A 9,538-nucleotide genomic window follows, 5' to 3' on the forward strand; every position below is an offset into this window, starting at 1 on the left:
CAATATTTTCAAATGGAACGAGGGTGGCTCATTAGCATATTTTAAAAAGCATTTTTTTACGAATAATTTGATACCACATACTTGGTATTTTGGGTCAAATTTTCGTTACGAACCGCAAGTTATAATTTCAAATAAAGCATATGCGAAAATGTCAAAGTTGACATATGATATGTCATTCTATTGAGAGTGTAATTTTCTATCGAATAAAGTAAAAAATACCGAGGGCACCATTTAAAAATTAAAAGTTGTAGTCATTTCCGGTGAAACAGGAAGTGACCGAAAACAAATGAATACGTCAATCAATCCTAATTTATGTCATATACTTACAAACCAAATCTCGTTTTTAAACTGAAAAAAAAAGTTGTAGGGGTGAGCCACTTTTGAGACGCGCCCGGTATATAGAGAGGTAATGTGCATAATATATAAAATTATTTTAAATGTACAGGGTGTGTCAGAACTAAGATCCATACCAAAGTTATATTTTTTCTTATGGTTTTAAACACCCGGTATTTTATTATAATTTTGGATTCTTGGGCATAAAATATGGGTTTAATATGTTTAAATACTTTGATTTTCGAGATATTTAAAGATATTTAAATATGCATGCTATAATATAAAAGTTTGTCAACACCCTGTACATTTTTTTCATTTCAGAGTTAATTCTTGTGCTGACTTTGAAGCCAGAGAAATAAACTTTGCTTAAAAATTTTATTGCTTCCTTAAATGTATACAGGGGTATCAATTGCTGGTCTATTTTAAATATTTATTTTACATAAAAACTTCGTTATTTCAAACACAACACTAGGTATTTTTTTAAATAAGTCGAAGCAAATATAAATGCTCCTTCAATCTATCTTAGGGTTTCTTGTACCTATCTGGCAGATATTTTGAATAAAAAGCGATTTTTCAATAAAATGGCAATCAAGATGGCTTGTCTCGCCATGAAAATTTGCTAGTGACAGTTAGTAGCTATTTTCAAGATCGACATTAGTCTGTGGACTTTATTTAAATGTATAACAGTTTACTTTTATTTAATTTACTTACCAATAGTTTAGTAAGTAAGTATTTATTATTTTATCAAGAATAATAAAGAAGTAGTTCTTTGATTTATATTACAATGACTTGTCGATATATTGGATTTTCTATAAAAGAACCAATTAAGGCCAATTCATTTTTTTCACTTCCCACGACAGGTTTTTGCCTAATATGTTTCTTATCAGTTCTGAGAAATAGGAAAGTAGTTTTTAAAGGAACGCCTGTCAAGAAAATTCCTATTTGGAGATTTTTGAGCATAAACCCTTCAGGCCAATAAGCCATTGTCCTCATACAAAATAAAATCACTAGTAACATATTCATTCTTTCCGTCAGCAGATACTGCTTCACTTTTCTTGATAAAATAATAAAGACTTACTTATTAACCTAGTACGAGAGCTAGCAACGTCGGAAAAACAAGTATTTTAAGACGTCTGGCTCTTTGATATATCTTTTACTATGCTCTCTAGAACCACGGATTAGGTATACTATATGTATACAGATAAAAATCTTATCCCTCATTCGTGGTACGAAAATTGTTTTTTATGACGATGTGCAAACGAGTAAAATTTCCTGTGCGCAGAAATAAACTCGCGTAAAATAACAATAAACAGCGTAATAGAGAGATATCGCTAAACCGAATATCGTGCATGGAAGTTAATAAGGGTGTTAATTCCTTTACGTGAGGTGGTATTAACTCTCTTCATTTATAGTTATCGGATCGGAAAGAATTCTGTTCTCGTCGCGTCCGCTATTTAAACTTAACCTAACTTTGAATTTAAAACTTTGAAATTGTTTTGTTTACTAGGTATTTTAAAACTAAAGGGCTTATTTCCAGTGTTTCATTGTTCAACGTCTGACAGTGGGTTTAGGGCAACAAGCAACAAATTCTCTTAGAAGGGCTAAGTCGTCATCTGCTGTAAACCTAAGCCTCTTTATAGGTTCTTTAATAATGGAAGAGGTGGAATCCATATTTTGGGCCATATTTATTTAATTAAAACTTATACCAGCTACTTAAATATCAAATTACCTAATAAAATTAAAGTAATAATTTAAAACAATTCAAACATAACCTAAAATAAAAGATCTCCCCGCTCGCCGGCCGGCCCCGGTTGTCAAATGTACCCGCACATGCCCATTTAAACAATTTTTGAACGTTATTTAGAAATAGCGCTTGATGTAATTAATCCGCAAATTACGTCAGGCGGTAACGTTATTAGCGGGTGTTGCGTTAAAAATTGACTCGCGCATATCATAACCATGATAAGGTACGCGTAAATACTGCATGACGCTATTCGGTTTTCCGATATCTCTCTAATAACTCTGCCGGTCAGGCGCTGTACACAATTTTAGAGGCCATAAGTGAGCGTGCTATGTGCGCAAACTAGTATCCTAACTAGTGCCCGATTCCGAAAATTGGAACCACGAAAAACTATAAAGAAAAAACAAAGTTTATAATCTGTATGATCTGTGCTAGAACAGCATGCGGCCCGTCTGGCTGCCGGTACACGTTGCGTTCCCTACTGCGCATTGAAAGAAGATCCTATATTTTTATTAGTCCTTTAAATTCTAAAATTGAATATAAATCGAACATATCTCCATAGCGCAGTGCGTAGAGTTTCCGACCACGAACCGATGATTCAGAGTTCGAATGCGGATCGGGGCAAAGACTTTTTTATTTTATTTTCGTTTATATTCTGATAGTAAAGTATTAAATATTTGTTTTTATTTAATTACCAGAATTATTTAATACTTTTCTATCAGAATATAAACGAATATAAAATAAAAAAGTCTTTGACCTGACCCGGATTCGAACTCTGAATCATCGGTTCGTGGTCGGAAACTCTAGGCACTGCGCTATGGAGACATGTTCGATTTATATTCAATACTAGAATTTATAGGACTAAATTAATAAAGAATATAGGATCTTCTTCCGATGCGCAGTAGCGAACGCAACGGGTATCGGCAGCCAGACGGGCTGCATGCTGTTCCAGAGAGCATAGTAAAAGATATATCAAAGAGCCAGACGTCTTAAAATAATTTCTCGAAAACGTTGCTAGCTCTTAGACTATTACTGTTGGTAAATTAAATAAAAATGACCTGTTATAAATTTAAATAAAGTCTATAAACTAATGTCGATTTTGAAAATAGTTACCAAGTGTCACTAAAAAATTGCCATGGAGACACCAGCCATCTAGATTACAATTTTATTGAAAAATCGCTTTTATTCAAAATCTGAGCTAGATAGGTATAGGAAACCCTAATATAGTTTGAAAGAGCATTTAAATCTGCTTCGACTTATTTAAAAATACATAGTCTTGCATTTGAAGTAACGAAGTTTTTTTTTATAAAATAAATATTTAAAATATAGACCAGTAATTTTTTATACCCCTGTACATACATTTAAGAAAGCAATCAAATTAAAGTTTATTTTCCTGGCTTGAAAGTCAGCACAAGAATTAATTCTGAAAAGTAATGTACAAGGCGTTGACAAACTTTTTTATTTAGAATGCATATTTATATTCAACTCTTATAATAAATGCCTTATGTTATGTCCAAGAATCCAAAAATTAAATAAAATATGGTATGGATCTTAGTTCTGACACACTCAGTACATTTCAAAATACCTGCTTCCCACATATACCCATTAAATATTTTGTTTCTACATCTTTACCGTTTTCGTATAATCAACCGAGGCGAATGAGGTGCGCCACCCTGTATATAGTGATATTGCAATTTACTATAAAACTATTTATATTTATACGTTAAGGCTTCTTTATGTTTTCTTATTTCTCTGAGATGCAGCATTTTTTATTTGTAACCTTATGTCTAGACTCTAGACCATTTTTTTAAGAATTGAGAAATTCTGCCCTTGCTGATAAATTACAACTACTGTGTTTACTTACTAAAGTATGTAAATAATTATTTTTATTAATAACAAGTTTTCTCCAACATTACTTAAAATTTAATGGATTACCCATACAAAATACATGAATATTTTCCTTGCGAGTATTTTCTATACTGCAATAACTGAAACAATTTAGTTTTCAAGTTTATTGATATCAATAATTTTGAAGGGCCTATTAAGTCAATACACATTATACACAAGGATATCACCAATAATACAAATATATACAATAATTATAACTACGGTAAAAAAAAATTTCTACAGGGTGTCTCTTAAATAAGTGCTAGTAATCGTGTGGTAGAATTGGACAAAGGAAAATTACCGAGTTATTTAACTAAAACGGTAGGTTTTATTATTTATTAATTGAAATTACCTGGTAAAAATGTATTAACGTGTTTAATACAGTGTAATTTAAATACAGAAAATTTAAATTACACTGAAATCTGAGATAGGACACAAATATACAGGGTGTCCAAATATTCCATGAACATACAAGTACTCCGTATATTTGGGGTCAAAACAAGTTCAACTAATTTTTTTTAAATTTTCTAAAAATATAAAAAGAAATAGAAAAAATCAACATTTTTTATGCAATAAACATGGTGCATAAAACATGTTGAAACCTCATGGACGTATCTTTGCGGTCGAATAATACTCCCAGTTAAAATACCTACTTGCACTTATTTAAGACACACCCTGTATAGAAAAATAGTATATTGTGCAAACCATACTTGAGTATTGAAAACTTTAAACAAAGTCACATTTTTGTGATAATTTTTTTTTCGATAAATTAAAAATTCTATTTTAGATAATATGATTCTAAATATAAGTATTCTGTAATCACTGATTTATTCATTTTTAAAACTATTTACAGAGTCTCATTTCTCAGAAAAAATATATTTTTTAAAACCGAAACTAATTATTTAGCCATATTTTAGTATTTTTTAATAACTTCTATCGTGTAGCAAAATAAAATTATTTATTTCTGTAGATATACCTAAGGTTGTAAATCTTGAACACTTGATTCATTCAGGTAACCCGATTTTGGTCGCACAAAAGAACTCAAAGGCAATTTTAGAAAAAAAATCTAGGGGGGGGGGGGTAATTTTAAATAAAAAATAAACAGGAGAATGTGCATACCTATATAATATTTTTATTAAACATAAAATATTAATATAGAAATAATAATAATATCAATTACTTATCTTAAACCTGCTGGCCTTAAATCTGAGACTGAGGGATTCAACTGGCATGTCATGTTGGTGTAATAAATACTCTTCTGTACCGCAGTCAGTTTACTGACTTGAAATATTGGTGATAGAATAGAATAAGCAAAGGGAGTAACATCGTGCTGATTATCGAGGTGTACAGGCTATACCCTGAATTACAATTTTTAAGATTGTTGACGTTTTAGGAGTAGTGATAGGATAACTCGAACGCGCGCGCGAAAATTCGCTCGAGTACTCGATTATTGAAATAACCGACATCGCTCCATTATGAACGCAAGCGACGAACGCAAGCGATCCTAGAATGAAATAAATTGAAATCCGATTTTAATGTGACCTACTCGATAAAAAGCCGAGCGAATTTTCTACATACATTGCAGGTAGCAAATTTATACGACACCGTATATACCGGATGCGTCCTAAAAGTGGCTCACCCATATTACTTTTTTATTTTTTTAGATAACAAAATGAGATTTGGTATGTTAGTATATGACATAAATTAGGATTGATTGACGTAGTCAATTGTTTTCTGTCACTTCCTGTTTCACCGGAAATGACTATAATTTTTGATTTTTAAATGGCACCCTCGGTATTTTTTTTTACTTTATTCGATAAAAAATGGCATTCTAAATAGAATTGCGTATCATATGTCAACTTTTGACATATTCGCTTAAAAACAAATTGTATTTTAAATTTCAATCTAGAGTAACATGGCTGTGTTAAAAACACTAATTTTTAGAAAAATAGATTTGATCGTCTAATGTTTTTAGTGTCTTGCCCTGGCCGGTTAAAAGATGCCCAAATCGTATTTTTGATCATATCTCAATTTTTTTCAAATGGAACGAAGGTGGATCATTAGCATATTTCGAAAAAGATTTTTTTACGAATAATTTGATACCACACACTTTTTTATGAACCGCATGTTACAATTTCAAATAAACCATATGCGAAAATGTCAAAAGTTGACATGTGATATGTCATTCTATTCAGAGTGTCATTTTCTATCGAATAAAGTAAAAAAATACTGAGGATGCGATTTAAAAATCATAATTTGCAGTCATTTCCGGTGAAACCGGAAGTGACCGAAAACAATTGAATATGTCAATCAATCCTAATTTATGTCATATACAAACGTACCAAATCTCGTTGTTTTATCTGAAAAAATAAAAAAGTTTTAGAGGTGAGCCACTTTTGAGACGCACCCGGTATATTTATCCGTTGCGTAACTAAATCAGGCGATCATGCGAATCGCTCGCCGCTTACTACTTGTTCATTACTGAAAGAATATGTGCCCTGCGCACGCAGCTTACTGCTTGGCGCTTGGCGCTTGGCGTTAACGAGTACTTACAACATGCGACGGACAAAAAACCGTATTTTTAAATACTAAAAAGCTGCTGAAGCGGGTGTGTGGCCGAAGGAAATATATGTCATATTTCAGAAATCTGCCTACGTCTTAGCCCGATACTGTCGTGTTAAGCCACACCCATAATTCCATACACACGTGCTTTGATTAAGTCTTGCAGAGCTTCAGCATTTGCCATAAAACAGCGAGCAATATGTTAAAAAACCATATAAATTATACAGGGTGTCCCAGAAATAAGTGCAAGTTTTTTAACTCGTAGTATAGTTCAACCCCAGAAACCCGCCTATGAGGTTTTTTTCGCGAAAAAAAAATTTGAAAATTCGAAATTTTTTGAAAAAATTTTTGGAAATTTTTTTAGTTTTTAATTTAAAAACATAATTTCTCGATAATATGGCAACATAGGTAGTAGATTAAATCTACAAGAAAGAAAATCCAGAAAAGATCCAGTGGTTCTCAAAATTTTAGCAAAAAATCATTTTTTTTGGAAATTTTCAAAGTAAAATAACTCCGTTATATTGGACTTATTTGAAAAACGATAAAGAGAAAATATGTTTCTTTAATCGAGATCTACCACCCCTTAAAATACTTGCACTTATTTCTGGGACACCCTGTATATCACTGTAATCACAAAACTTCAATCTATTTCCGTATTGTAACGGAATTTTAAATTACATATTTCTTTATTTTCGAGAAAATTTAGTCCAAACCTAAGGAATATTTTGTTGATGTTTGACCATCAAAATCTTAAAAATAAAGTTGTCTAAAAATGTGCTACAATACGGATATTGTATAATCCTTTATCTTTAATTTCCTTCTTTATTTGTGTAAAAATACCTAGCCAGTTTTACATAAAACGTTAATGCCTAACGCTTATTTTGCTACTTTTTCGGACTAGTGAAATGGACTCTTAACCGAACTTCGGAAAATTCTATTATACCGAGGTTCATCCGGGCAGCTTGCCATATATGCAGAAAGCTGTGGTTATTGTACAGAGCAAAAATATGTCAACAAATAATTGTGACGTGACAAAATATTTTTTATTGGTAATTAAATCGGCAATCATTGCCCTGATTTTTTATTTAAATTAACTTTGATTGGTCTTTTAAATAAGTATTGGTTTATATTTTGATTTGTTAAATGTATTTTCTCGATATGTTAATGCAGATATATATTTTTTAACGAATTATGGCGTAGGTCTTCATGTTGTTAATTTGGAATACTATAACTGATGCAAATTTGAAATAGTCCGAATTAATTGTTCATCTTGCTGCTTTTCGATTCTATAATGTGTGTAAATTTCTTTGGCACGCACTGTAGCTCAGCTTGCTTGATGGATTTTAACATATAAGGTGTCCGGTGTCGATAGATTTGTCTTAATCTGGTCTTAATTGTAAGAGAGATATAAATAGGGTAACAGGAGCAAATATCAGAAGACAAGAAGAAATAGTGAATCTAAGCAAGCTGAATTATTTCGACCTCCTCGGAACTCGCTCCAGAATTTTATTTAAATAGAGAGCACATAGAGAGTAAGAGACTGTAGCTTTTTTCTGAACCGTCCTAGAACTGCAGCGCATGCGCAAATGAAATACTTTTTTCATATTTCCTTCTGCGGTTGCGTATCACAGTTATAGGACGGTTCAGAATCGATAATAAGGAAAACCCAAAGTAATCTATTATGTTTTTTTTTTCAGCGAAGCAAAGGTACAAGGGGACTCTAGGTCGGATATGACGCCGGAACGTATATGTGTGCGACAACTGTAAATATTCTACCTAATTTTCTTGTTAATAAATATTTGGATACTTTTTTAAAAATGTTTCATTTACCCTTTTAATATAAGCATCATAGCTGCTGCTATTTTGGTGGTATTCCAAATTACCTACATGTTACGTCGACAGAGATTTTTTGCACTTTTTTTTAATGAGTGAAAAAATCCATTTATTTTAAATACTTTGAAACTTTCGCACGCTACTAGGGCACGCTATTTATTTTATTCAAAATAATCAACATTTTAATTTTTGCAATTTTTTGTAACTACTATTCCATTTTCCTTCACTTCCTCTACTGTCCATCACATTGGTGACGGCGTTGGAAGCAAAACATTGACGACACCGCTAGTCCATCGAATTTGAATCATAACACAATGTAACCGCCTAATTCAAAAATACTCTTAAAAATTTACAGAAAACACCCACAAAAAATTAGGTAGATGATTCAGAGATAAGATCTCTCAATATCACAGATTTCAAACCAAATCAATTATTGATCAAAGGTCAAATATTCTTACTTGATGAGATACGGATCTAAGTAATTGACTTCTTAAGTATCTTACTTCCGATAATCATCTATAATTTTTTTTTCGAAAGTTATGTATTAGGAAGTGCAGATTATGTTCACAGATTAAAAAAAATCCGGTTATTCTAAAACACCTGTTTAAAATGTTGGAATTTTTTTTAGTTGTACGTAATTCTATATTTTCACAAACACTTATAATAAATGTTTGAAATCACGTAGAAGCCACTCTGAGACCTCGTGATTGTAGTTTTGTGCACACTTAAGATAAACAAATAAAAATTATTTCATGTAAAAAATATAAAAACTTTTTTCATCAGTGATTTCAAGTAGGTCCAGAAAGAACACTTGGTAACAATTATTGTTTGTCGTCACATACACATAGAATAACAATTTAACAATTTAGATAGAAAAAAACATTGTTTATCAAACAGGATTCACACCTGCAATAAATACCTAAGTGTATTTTTAAAAAATGTTATCTATGCCATTTTGTGATATGTTTTGTTTCTCGAGTCATCGTCATCATTTTCAGCTTATTCAACCATTTCCAATTATGGTGTAACCTCCCCCACATACTCTCTTTGTAGATGGGCCCATCGTTGTCTATCATTGGCTATGCGGGCCCAAGCTATCTCTGCTAATTTCCTAATATCATGGTCCCATTTCAGGTTCGGTCTCTTAATTCCTCGTGAGTGCCATGCTGCAATTTTTGTGGT

The sequence above is a fragment of the Sitophilus oryzae genome, unplaced genomic scaffold, assembly GCF_002938485.1.
Source record: "Sitophilus oryzae breed Bouriz unplaced genomic scaffold, Soryzae_2.0 scaffold_1396_pilon_pilon, whole genome shotgun sequence".
In the NCBI taxonomy this organism is placed as follows: Eukaryota; Metazoa; Arthropoda; class Insecta; order Coleoptera; family Curculionidae; genus Sitophilus; species Sitophilus oryzae.